Here is an 11,773-nt window from a genome sequence, read left to right on the forward strand (position 1 = left end):
AAACACCTTCCCTTCCCTTCCCTTCCCTTCCCTTTCCTTCCCTTCCCTTCCCTTCCCTTCCCTTCCCTTCCCTTCCCTTCCCTTCCCTTCCCTTCCCTTCCCTTCCCTTCCCTTCCCTTCCCTTCCCTTCGCTTCCCTCCGCTTCCCTCCGCTTCTCATCCCATTCAGATTTGCTTTGTTCATAGACTTTTCCTCTGTCATATTCCCTTATTTCTGCTGTCCACAACTTATTTTTTGTTCACTTGCAAGAAAAATTTTGGCTGTTTCATCAAAATGATTAAGAAAAACAACCATCTGTTAACATTTTCTCAACAATAAGAACATTCTCCTGTTCCTGCATTCCTGGCACAAGACCCATTTTTAAAATTAGAGTCCTGATCCTTTAGCTGTACATCCATGTCCTGCCACATCCAAGGCAGATAAAAAGGTTGGTATCAGCAGGAACATCTGATCACCAGACTTTGTGACTGGAATGTCATCAATTAGCATGTCCTCCTTTCAAAAGGCAGAGTGGCAGAGAGCAAGGTGATCTGAGGCATACAAGGTGCTGAAACATCCATCTCTTTCTGCAGTGCTGACCTCCAGCCAGGTAAAATGATGAGGAAGAATAAACCCTAATTGGAGATGATGATTTGGGCCAACATGGAGTTTAACTGGAGACTGCTGTCATGCTGGAAAGAAAAAAAAAAAGATATTCCTTGTCTGGTGCCTGTTGGGAAAAGCATGGTCTCTGTGAGAGAGGAAACTGGATTCTAATTTTGGTTACTCTGTGGTGAATTAATGAGCTCAGAATAGATAAAAGCAGACCCATGGACCTATATTTTCTACTCTTACCCTTTATCAGATTTCACTTACATAATCTTTTGAACAGTTTTTGTGTACTAAAATCTGAGTGTCCCTCCATGTTTCAATTAAATATCTTTATTTTATTTATTTTATCTTATCCAAAAATAGTTTTAAGGGCCTTGATTTTATTCCTCTTTGGAAAGAAAAAGCAAAGGAAAAAACACCAAACAAAAACTTCCAATGGTGCCATGACCAGGAATAACCCTACTTCTTTCTCTCTTAACTTTTATGAAAAGTTTTGCCCAGGTTTTTCCCCCTAAAGTTCTAAAAATATGATGACACAACTTTCCTGTTCATGGAATCACACAAAATGCTCAAGGTTGGTAGAAACCCCTGGAGATCATCTAGTTCAACCTCCCTGCACAAGCAGAATCTTTTCCCCCTTTTCAAAAGAAAAAAAAAATCTTGGCATTCGTACTGAGTATGATTTTATACAGAGAAGCTACTGAGCATTCATCACAGCAACAGAAAATATATGTTGGGTGATTTTTAAATTTATTTCTTATTATTGATGAGTAGTGGTAACAAAACTGAAGTGACTTGCAGCTTCACCTAGCACAAATTTCACACACTGTATATATCGAGGAGGGATGTTTTTGGCAGAGGGGGCTGAGAGGCAAAAACTAAGTGATTAAAATCCAAAATGATGCTTAGAACGGGACAATAAAAGAAGCCATTTATTTCAAGAATACTCCAGGCTCACCAGTATCATTAATCTTGTCTGAAATGACAAAAGAATAATGAAGAAAAGCAGGTGGAGATGGGGGTAGGAGGAGAAAACAAGACAGAGTGAAGAAAGCTATGTCTGTTCAGCAGGATTTTGAAAGACTAAAGGAAGAATTATGTTCATAACTGTCCAAAGAGGGAGATTTATAAAATTAAGAGTTCCTTATGGAAAACAACCGTTCAGTCTGAAAAATACATATACATGAGCATGTATCTGACAGCCCATTTTGTCTCTTTAATTCCTGATTATCCCTGGTGCAGATTCAGTTGTAACAAGAAACCATTACCCGATTAGAACAGAACTTGTACATTGCAGAAAGGAAGTCCAATAGATTCATTTTAAAAGAAGTCAAATAGTTTCATTTCACACCACTGCAATTTAGTTTTCCATTAGTAACAGTTTAAAAAGACTGAGCCTGAGTCTATTCAAAGTAACCAATACTTGGACAACCTGCAATCCTCCCCATTTTGTGCTACAGGTAATAAATTTTTCCTCTGCAGTCAATGCAGCCAATTGTCTCTGAAGTGCCTTTTAAATATATTAACAAGCAATAAGCTTCTGTCAACACATTATAGGAATTTATTTCCTTCATAAAACACATAAGTACCTCTCAGGAATAATTTGGTCATTTCTTTGTATATGTTCAAAATTCACATATTTAGCTGAGCAGAAAGTATTTCCTTCTGCATCCCTTGGGAAAGATTCCTTCACGGAACAGCTAAGTGCTGATTTTGTTAGTTTTCCCACCAGTATTTAACACTATAAAGCAGGGACAAGAAAAGAGATATTTTTCCAAAGAGATTGAGAAACATATATTTACCTTAAATCTGTATTTTGGTTAAAAAATACCTTTAACACCACCTTATTTTTCAATAGAAAACCAGTCATTTAAAATACTTTGATTGTGCAGCAAGAGTTTGTGAGAAATATTTGTGAATTCCTGCCTTTCCATTCTCTTTCCTCAAGAGATTGCAGGAAGAGGAAAATCTCTTTCCTCAAGAGATTTCCTCAAGTTGGTTGCAGCAACATGCTGGGAGCAGTAAAACCTCTTCCTTGAGATAGTGACGTTCCGGGTTTTCATTAAAATAATGAGGAAATAAATAAACCTGTGACTTGAGGATCAGGAACACACCCTTTTCTACCCAGCTCCAATGGTTTAATGATTAGAATGAGGTCAATCAATTTCCTCTTTCCCTGTCTAAATCAGTGCATCATATTTGTGTAACATATTAAATTTATTTAATTGGCTCAGCATTTGAACCCTGCAGAACCAATGCTTTGGAGAATACTCTCAGATAAATTATTGAAAAGCAGCAGTTATTACCACATCCATCCCACAGCTTCTGACCCAATTCTGCCATATTGGTAAAAATGCCAACGCTGGTAACATTGCTCAGCCACAGGGCAGAATTCCTCAGCCCTTAGTTTGCCTTTCCAGACATATTCTAAACACATATTCTGAGTCAGCTGAGAGATCTAAAACTCCCTGTTTCCTCCCAACTCAAACTCCTCAGCCACTTGGCAACTCAACCAATTTGCTGTTTTCTGTCTGGGTAAGTGATTATTATTATTTTTATTATTTTCCTCTGTTGTTCACAGTTCTCGGTTGCTGACCATAAAGTGAGGCATTTATTTACTGCAGGCTGTTTGTGTGGATATCGTGGTGAGAGTTCCCTTCACAGAAAAGTGAAAACAGCTAAGGGCTGGAGCCTTGTGCCCAGCTTTCCTCCCTCTCCTGTTCTCCTTCTGACATTCACAGAAAAAATCTGCAGAGACCTTCCAGAGCAAGGCTGAACCTCAACCACTGGGGTTTGAGTTGTCTTGTTTCCATCGAGCATTTCACCCAGGATTTACCAGCTGAGAGTTCTTCCAGCAGAATAAACGCTGTGAGTCCATAAGTAACTCCACACGACCAGAATGTATTAGGCAATCCCTTTGGAATTAGTGCAATTACCATCTCCATCACCCAGTACACTCCTTCTGCACATGAACTGTCCTTTCCACTGGACAGTGAAGCCCAAAACACATTTGCAGCAGGATGGGCCAGCAGAGAGCTGGAAGCAAGAGTGGGACAGGGAGATTTGCTATAAAAGGGCGCAACCTGCCCTCAGAATTTTAACCAAATATCCTCATTTGCTGATCTCTCAAAGCCTGGATGCTGCCCTGCAGCAAATGACCAAAGGGAAAAAAAGATTTTGTCATGAAAGTGGTTTAAAATAGCTGTGCCTGATAAAAAACCCACTAGCCTTTTTTTCAAAGAAAGGACAGGCAGTCCAACAAGCTGTCATGGATCTCACTGTTTAAATAATGAGAGGGGGGAAAAAAATCACTGACTTGGATTTTCTTTTTTTTTTTTTTTTGCCATTGTATTGGTTGAGCTATTTTCCTGAGCTTCCCCTTTGCCTGTGTGTGAGTTTCTGTTTCCTGCTGGAGCAGCCCCTGATGGCTCTGACACAACTCCTGTTTCAACCAGGTCTGTGAGACCTGGAGAGGCACAGGGAGCAAGGGCAATGTGTGAATGACCCTGCCAGCTCAGCTCCAAGGGTCACTACGCCCAGGATCATATCCCAAAAGCTTTTTTGAGGGAGATGAATGATTCAAGCCTGGAAGTCATTTTTGTACTCATGGTTAACACTTTCTCTGCAAGCAGCTAAGCTTCATGAAGCTTCAGAGAAAATGTGTCACCTGTCACACCCACCTTGGGCACTGACACAACTTTCAAAGTCTTATTTTTGCTGAGCCTGTTGCCAAAGTAGCTAGATATCACCAGCTTGGCTGGGAACAAAGTCATAAAATGAGACAGGGAGGCTTATCAAGTAAATTAATTAGATAAATTTATTTACAAGCTAAATTAATGCCAGACAGCGTGAATGTTGTAAGTCTGGCATAAAACTGAGGAGGCCAAACACTAACTACAGAATTAAGTGTAAATAACCCTCTCTGATGTCCTCTAATTAAACATCCAGCAGAATGACTTTGGCATCAAAAACATGTGAAGAAGAAATCCCAATATTTAGAGTGTACCTGTCATCAAAATACATACAGAAAGTAAATTACTCTTCTTCTGATGAGACTGGGCAGAAAAATGTCTTTCCATGAGGCAAAAGCTATGAGAAATGACAGCCTTAATTTAGGAATGGAAGTCAATGAGGGTAATTACACAGTGCACTAGAGGTCATTCCTTCTGCTCTCTGAAACCAAACTAAGCTGCATTTGCAAACTTCTCCCTGTGTCTTCCTTGGTGCTGCTCGGTGAAGAACAACTGAATACACTCTTTTTTTTTTTTTTTTTTTTACAATTTCCTTTAGCAGAAACCTCTTTATTGTCACCAAATGAAGATTAAACAATGTGCCTGAAGCTGGGTAATACAACCAGTCCCTGAACAGAAAGTGGAAATAGTTTTGTTTCAACTCAAGGTGAGAAAAGGATGATTTGGCTTTTTTTTCATACAGGTGACACAGTAAAAGCAGTGAACATTGAATTATAAATGCCTTTAAAAGATTTTTGCAACTAAGCAAGGACATCTAATTAGTTCTAGAAAGTATCTAATTAATGAGTGTAAATAACACAGTGGAAGTAATTAACTTATGCAATGCAAATTGCCCACTCCCAAATATTTACAGTTACAGCTTTACCAATAAACTTCAGAGACAGCTATACACCAAAAGAAAAATGAAGGTTAAATATCTTTGAAAGCTCACACATTTTTTATAATGATATAAAATAATATAAAATGAAACCAATCATGACTCACCAAAAAATTATTAATTGCAAGTCACAGAGCCATGTCCTCAAGTAGCTGAATTCCTTGTAATTCCACAGCCCAAGGGAAGAATTTGAGAAAAGCAGCAGATTTTCCTCTAATGGGTCTAAAACACTCAGCTATTCATAAAAAAAAATGGAGTTGCAAGAAATTTTTGTCAGTGATTTCAGGAGTTACTTCCCTCTTGGAAAGTAAATCCTGCTCATAGTTCTGGAAAAATTACAAAATCTTGGGGAAGAAACACCACTTTAATCTCCCTGTAATTTTTTGCTTTCTGATCAAGCCATGCCACAGTTCAAGATGTGCTGTCAAATCAGCTACATTACTCATCAGCAAAGTACCTAGAAATCCTGAGGACTCTCTTAGTTCTTGGGTTTTTAATTTCATTATAAGATTGGACCAGCACTATGCCTGCAAAACCAGAAGAGAAAAACACAGATGAAACTAGCTTAGAGGACTAGCTAGAAGCAGAGAAGCTGAGGAGAGAAAGGAAAGTAAAAGTTGACAAAACCCCAGCTTTTGGCCTCATTCTTGCACCATCAGGTGTTGCTGGAAAACATATAGATAATAAAAAACATAAAAATCAGGAGGAAGAGCAACACACCACTTATTCTCACAGGATTGGTTAAATGCTTGGAGTCTAGAATTTCACAAGCACAGGGCACATCCCTTTTGAGGAACTTCCAGTTCCTTATGTGCTGAAAAGTGCAGATTTTTAACTGTGTCAGTTAATTACTTTACAAAATGCCCCACTTTTGCTGATTACATGTCGCTGTTGAGCAGCTAGCAGAGTAATGAAAGCACCAGCTCTCAGTGGCAAGAAAGAATGACCTTTATTGTTTTGATTTCATCATATATATAGAGTTTTCAAAAGTCACCCAGATTGGTCGGTCAGAAGCCTTCCCCTAGGCCTGATTGGACAGGCCTGCACTGTCCAAGTTCTGGGACACTGTTCCAATAACATCCAAACTTTATCTTTATTTATAAAACACAAGAAGAATTCTCGTGGGAAAAGCCTGTGCTAGCCACAATTACACTGCTCAGGGAGCAGCCCAAGGCAGGGATGTTTCAGTGAAGTGAAGTTTAAGTACCAAGATTGCATCAGTGTTGTCCACATAAAGAAGATGTGATTTACCACTGTGTTTCTGCAGATTTAGATGCAGCATAAATACCAATACCAATGCAGTGGCAAATGCTTGCTACGATTGATTACTAAGGGAAAATGGAAAAGAATATTTCATAATTCCACAGGAACCCTAAGACATGTGAAACAGGAGCTGAGAGTACATTTCTGACCCCTAAGATGGGCTTTCCACCAAAGAAAAAGTGAACATTTCAGAGCAGATCATTCTAATTTTCCCCTTAATGGGATTTCCTAAATAGTTTGTGTAAAAACAGAAAAAAAGCACCCAAGACCTAACCAGCCCCAAACATCACCAAATGTGTCAGAGGATTATTTATTATTCACTATATTTATCTGTTCTCATTATTCCAGATTAACACAGTTAAAATTAAACACTTTTAAGAGTGTTATAGTGATTTTCTCCAAACCGTTTTTTTCCTTTTCCTTTTCAAATCAGCATAAAACCACCAAGTGTGTAATTGTTTGAGAAAGGAATCACAATGGGAAAAACAGATAAGTTACCAAGTTTTTCTGACAGTTTTGAGCTTTTTTATTAAAAATTATGTTTTCCTGAGAAAACCAGCATCAGCTGGCCTATGATATCATTAACAAAAATCAAGTATAAAATTAAATTTTTAAATGAAAACAGAAATGAAAACAGAAATCAGTAACATTTGTAAAAAAAAATTTTCCTCTTCAAAATATTTTTTAATTTGTTGCTCTTTTTATATTCTTGATATCTACAACTAACGGGAACATCAGAAAGCCATTTAAAACATACTTGGGCATTGGGAGTGGTCTTGTTAACAGGAATCTTTCAATGGCATAATTTTCAGTGTTTTCAGCTCTGTTGCTTATGAACACATTCTGTTCTTTCACTTTTCCTTCATAACTTCCCCCCCAAAAAACCCATTTTTTCTTCCTCCTCCATCACATAAATGAACTTTAAGGTTTTATCCCAAAATTTTCAGAAACTTCTGATCAATTTAAACTTACTAACAATTGTTAATAATAAAGCTATTCAGGACAATAAGTACAGTTTGTTGTAGTTCCAAGAATATTTTTTTAATTATTTGGTGTGCTTAACATTATTTAATAATTGTTTATTTAAATAATATTATAAATAATATTTATACTAAATAAAACTATTTAGTATAATATATTACTTTAGAATAATATGTTTAATCACTCTTGTTAAAAAAGTATTTGGGTTTTTAATCTACAAAAACGAGGCTTATGCTCTTCAACCACAGAAATTGAAAGCTACTGAGGATTCTGAATTTTTAGTACAAACTCAATTAAATTAAATAAACCACAAAATGTTAAAAATAAATTAAAAAGGCCAGTTTCTTTAAATATCAGATCACAATTCTTTTCCAGTTAAATATCATCAGATATGTTGGCAAACAAGATGTATTTTCAAGATTTTTCTCCTTATACTTCTGAAGTTTAAAAAGTTAAAGAAGATGTTTTGGAGAAATTTTATGCTATTTGTGTTTCAGTTTTCTTAGACTGATAGTTCAAAATAAAAAGTTACTAATTGCCCAAAACCAGAAAGCTGACAGAAGTGCTGAAACCACACTGCTGTTTCCTCAGTAGCTTTCAGTTTCTGTGAGTGAAGTAGTTTGAACTGACCTGGACATAAAATTCAGGGGAAACTTTCCTATGTCTTTAGTAGTGTTAAAATAAGGATTAAATGAAAAATACATCCAGGTTCCCACACCACAACAGTTCTGCATGACCAGAAACATTCCAAGGGGTCACTTTCTCTTGGCCTCTCTGGATTTGCAGGGGTTTTTGGTACAGCAGCAGCAAACCTGGGGCTCATTATCCTGATCCTACAGCTCTGTGCTGACATTCATTCAGTTTCAGCAATCAAGAAAGGTTCATAGCAGGAGAAATGAAGATACAAAAGGCTGAATTGTCACATCCACAGGTGTAAAACCAGCCATTGAGCAGGGAGGATGGAGCCAGCACACCTCACTCGCCTGCCAGGCCACTCTTTGGACATCACAATAATTCTCCCTACAAATGTAGCTAATTTCAGAGGCAAGAGATTAGATGAAACACACCACTGATCTGCCAGCCTCATTTCTACATGAATTCTAACATCCTTGGCCTCTCCTGAGTTCAGCAAATATGAAAATGTACAAGGCAGCTTGGAGCATGAGAGAACAGCCAGACGAGCTTTTGTCTCTCCCATATTTCAAACATTCCATTAGAGGTTTAATGACTGACATAATTATGATACAGTGCTTGTGAGATTCCAGGTCATTAACCTCCTCTGCCATGTGTAAAATGGAATAACTCTGTGGTAACTATTAAAAGAGCTATGCACAGAAATAATTAATACTTATTAGAGGAGTCACACGGAGGATTCGTGGGCATCAGCAGTGCTGGGCTGACTCTGGCTCTGCACAGGACTCACAGCAGAGCTGTGCCAGAGCTGCTGCCTTCCCGGGAAGGTGGGATATCCCACCCTGCAGCAGCTGCCTGTTGGAGCACTGGCATCTCTAGGGTCCCCAGGGGTGTCTGCCAGCCCTAAGTGGCTCCCACATTTCCACAGTCAGGCGCCACTTCCAGACAAGCTGAGGTTACCTCTGGTTGCCTTGGAGAGTTCTAAACTGATGGTCAAAGCCTGCCTCTTCCAGCAGAGATGTGAAATAATCACTTCTCTGGTCCAAACTCTGTCAAAGGTGTTATTTTACTGACCAAAAGGGTCAGTAAAATTCCCTCACCTGTGACAGTCAGAGAGCTCTGGAACAGAGCCCTGCTCTCTGGCACTGCTTCACAGCCCCCAGAAGCTGGAAATTTATAGATTTAATGGAGAGAAAGCCAAGGAGACATCAGCACGAGGTCTTTATTTACACTGTCCCTCAAAGATTCTACACAAATAAGTGAAAAAAAAAAAAAGGGCAAAAAAACTTCCTGTGCACTTTCTGTTTTTTGAGATACTAATTCAGACATGTTCTGCCAGCAGCTCCCAGTGACCACAAACATTTCACCTCACTAAAGAGAGGGTCAGTGGCTTTAGGCTGGACATTCCCAGCTGCATCCTTCTGTTTGCTTAGGACAGCAGTGTCCAGCTGGATCACCTAGGAATCACGTCCAGCACTCACCCTGGAAACTGTGGTTCAAACTGCTGTGTTCTGCCCTGCAGCTCCCTCGCCTGGATGCAGGACCAGCTCATTGCTTCCCAGCACTCCTTCCCTCAGCAGGAGCACAACAAAAACAACAGGAGATAAACACAGGTGAGTTTGGTAAATCTGGCCAGCGGTTTTAGTCCTTCTGAAAGTAATATCTGCCCAGCATGAGACTGCAGGAAGGCAGGACCTGTGCAAAGATCACATAAAAAGACACTTCTCACCCCAGAATAAAAGCTACTTATCCATTACCATCGATCTTCATGAATTCCTAAAATCATGGAATACATTTCAGCTTACATTTTGTGAGCCTTAATTAAAATTTTAGTGAATGGAATCAGTATTTCTTGTGGCTTCAGGAAAAACTAACATAATTTCTGGAACTGCCTATGTCTGTATGGGAAACACAGGTGTATTACCACTTCAGCTGGGCTCAAGAGGGAATTTCACAGTCATATTCATGTGACAAATTCATTCATTTCAAACCATGGTGATGAGTTTTTTTCTGGAAAAGGCTTCACCAAACCCTAACATCCAGAGGGTTTTCTAAAATGCTTCATCTTCTGCAGCCTTTCAGTCCACAGGACCAGCCTAGGATTAATCTAATAAAGCACCTTGAATCTGTGTAATGTGAATGTCAGCCCTGAATGCTTTGCTGTGCAGATCTGCTCCTTTTACTCTACAGTCCATGCTAATCTCCATGCACCCTTGTGTTTCTTCTGGTCAGCATAATCTTGGCCTGACATGAGCCATATTCATAGTTTCCCAAAATACAGAGTTGGAGAGTACTACACTGCCTATAGAAAGTCAACAATTACAGAAAAATGCCTGATTATATTGCTTGTCAAGATTGGAATAGTGGTGCTACAATCAGGCCAAAATTCTATTGCCCAAACCTACAGAAAGCAGATTCCAAAAGTTTCTGATGCAGCTACCAACATCAAGCACAGCTGAAAAATGTTTCTGTACTCAATCCACCTCTGTTGGTTTTTCCTCAGCTTTTTTAAAGAAAGAGGTTCTATTTGGGTAAATCCCTCATTGTCTAAACAGTTATTTCCTTGTTCAGTCTCTGCCAGAGGGGTGGAGAAGAGAAGCAGAAGGGCAAAAGCATGAAAATCTCGTGGGTTCAGATAAAAAAACATCTAATAAATGAAGAGGGAATAATAAAAGAAAAAGAACAAGTGATGCAAACACTGCCACCCACCAACTAACTGCTGCCCAGTCAGTCTCCAAGCAGGGGCTGCACTCCTTCTGTCAGTGTGGGAAATCACTCTGAGAGTTTGCTGACCCCAGGAGTTTCGGGGCACCTGAACTTTCAAGGAAATTCCAAACAAGATGACAGCAATCACCTGGGGAAGGCAGAGCCTATTTTGAGGGAAGAAAAGAGCAGCACCCTTTAGGATGCACTTTACCATGTCATGAGTCAAAGCTGAACACTGTGTTGAACATGGGAATCTGTCAGGAAGAGTAAAGGAAGACACCAGATGTAAAAGAACTTTTTATAAATGATACATGAGGTATCTGTCATGCTGATGTTAAAATTAGAGCTGGTCTTTAGCATTTCATAGAGGACAAAGACATGTATGCTTTTGTAACCAAATTCCTGCCACTGCAGGGTAGGCAGAGTCTGGTTCTGACAGGGGAACATCCCATTAGGGTGGCACTTAATCATTGTCATTCCTGTTCTTGTCACTTGAGACAGCACAAAGTTTGGAGTCTCTTTTTCCCTTCTCCTCTCACTTTCATGAGCTGCATACAGGGGACTGAGAAATTTCTCCACAAGTTTTCAATGCCAATTTTAATTTGAGATTTGCACTAAACAGTCAGGAAAAAAGTTCAAGGCCAAAACTACACACTCATGCAAGATCTGCTGTTCTAAATCCTGTAAAACACCTGCACAAAACTTGTGAAAGCTGGCTTCCTAAATCCTGAGTTACTGAATATCAGGTCTGATTTAACTGGAGATCTCAAGGGCCAAACACTGTGGCCACTATGCAGAGTTCCTTCCTCATAAAAAAGGTGTGAATCCACTTGTGCCTCTTAATTGGACACAGGGACAATTAAAACTCTGTCCCAGTTCAAAGCCCTCTGAGAGGCTGTGAGAAGCAAACCAGCAAACAAATAATGCATAAAGCAGCAACAAGAGGGTTGTGTTAGTCGCAGTTAATCAG

The 11,773-nt window shown here is 39.2% G+C and overlaps 1 long non-coding RNA gene across 1 annotated transcript; it reads right to left on the reverse strand.

Moving 5' to 3' along the window:
• Positions 1–350: 350 nt before the first annotated feature.
• On the reverse strand, positions 351–10,886 carry LOC146424307 (uncharacterized). Its single transcript, XR_014846885.1, has 3 exons — positions 10,807–10,886; positions 5,328–5,747; positions 351–671 (listed from the first exon to the last, which is right to left on the reverse strand). It is a non-coding gene; the product is annotated as an uncharacterized LOC146424307 (long non-coding RNA).
• Between the last annotated feature and the right edge of the window lie 887 nt (positions 10,887–11,773).

The sequence above is a fragment of the Lichenostomus cassidix genome, chromosome Z (genome assembly GCF_008360975.1).
Source record: "Lichenostomus cassidix isolate B80296 chromosome Z, HeHo_3.0, whole genome shotgun sequence".
NCBI lineage: Eukaryota > Metazoa > Chordata > Aves > Passeriformes > Meliphagidae > Lichenostomus > Lichenostomus cassidix.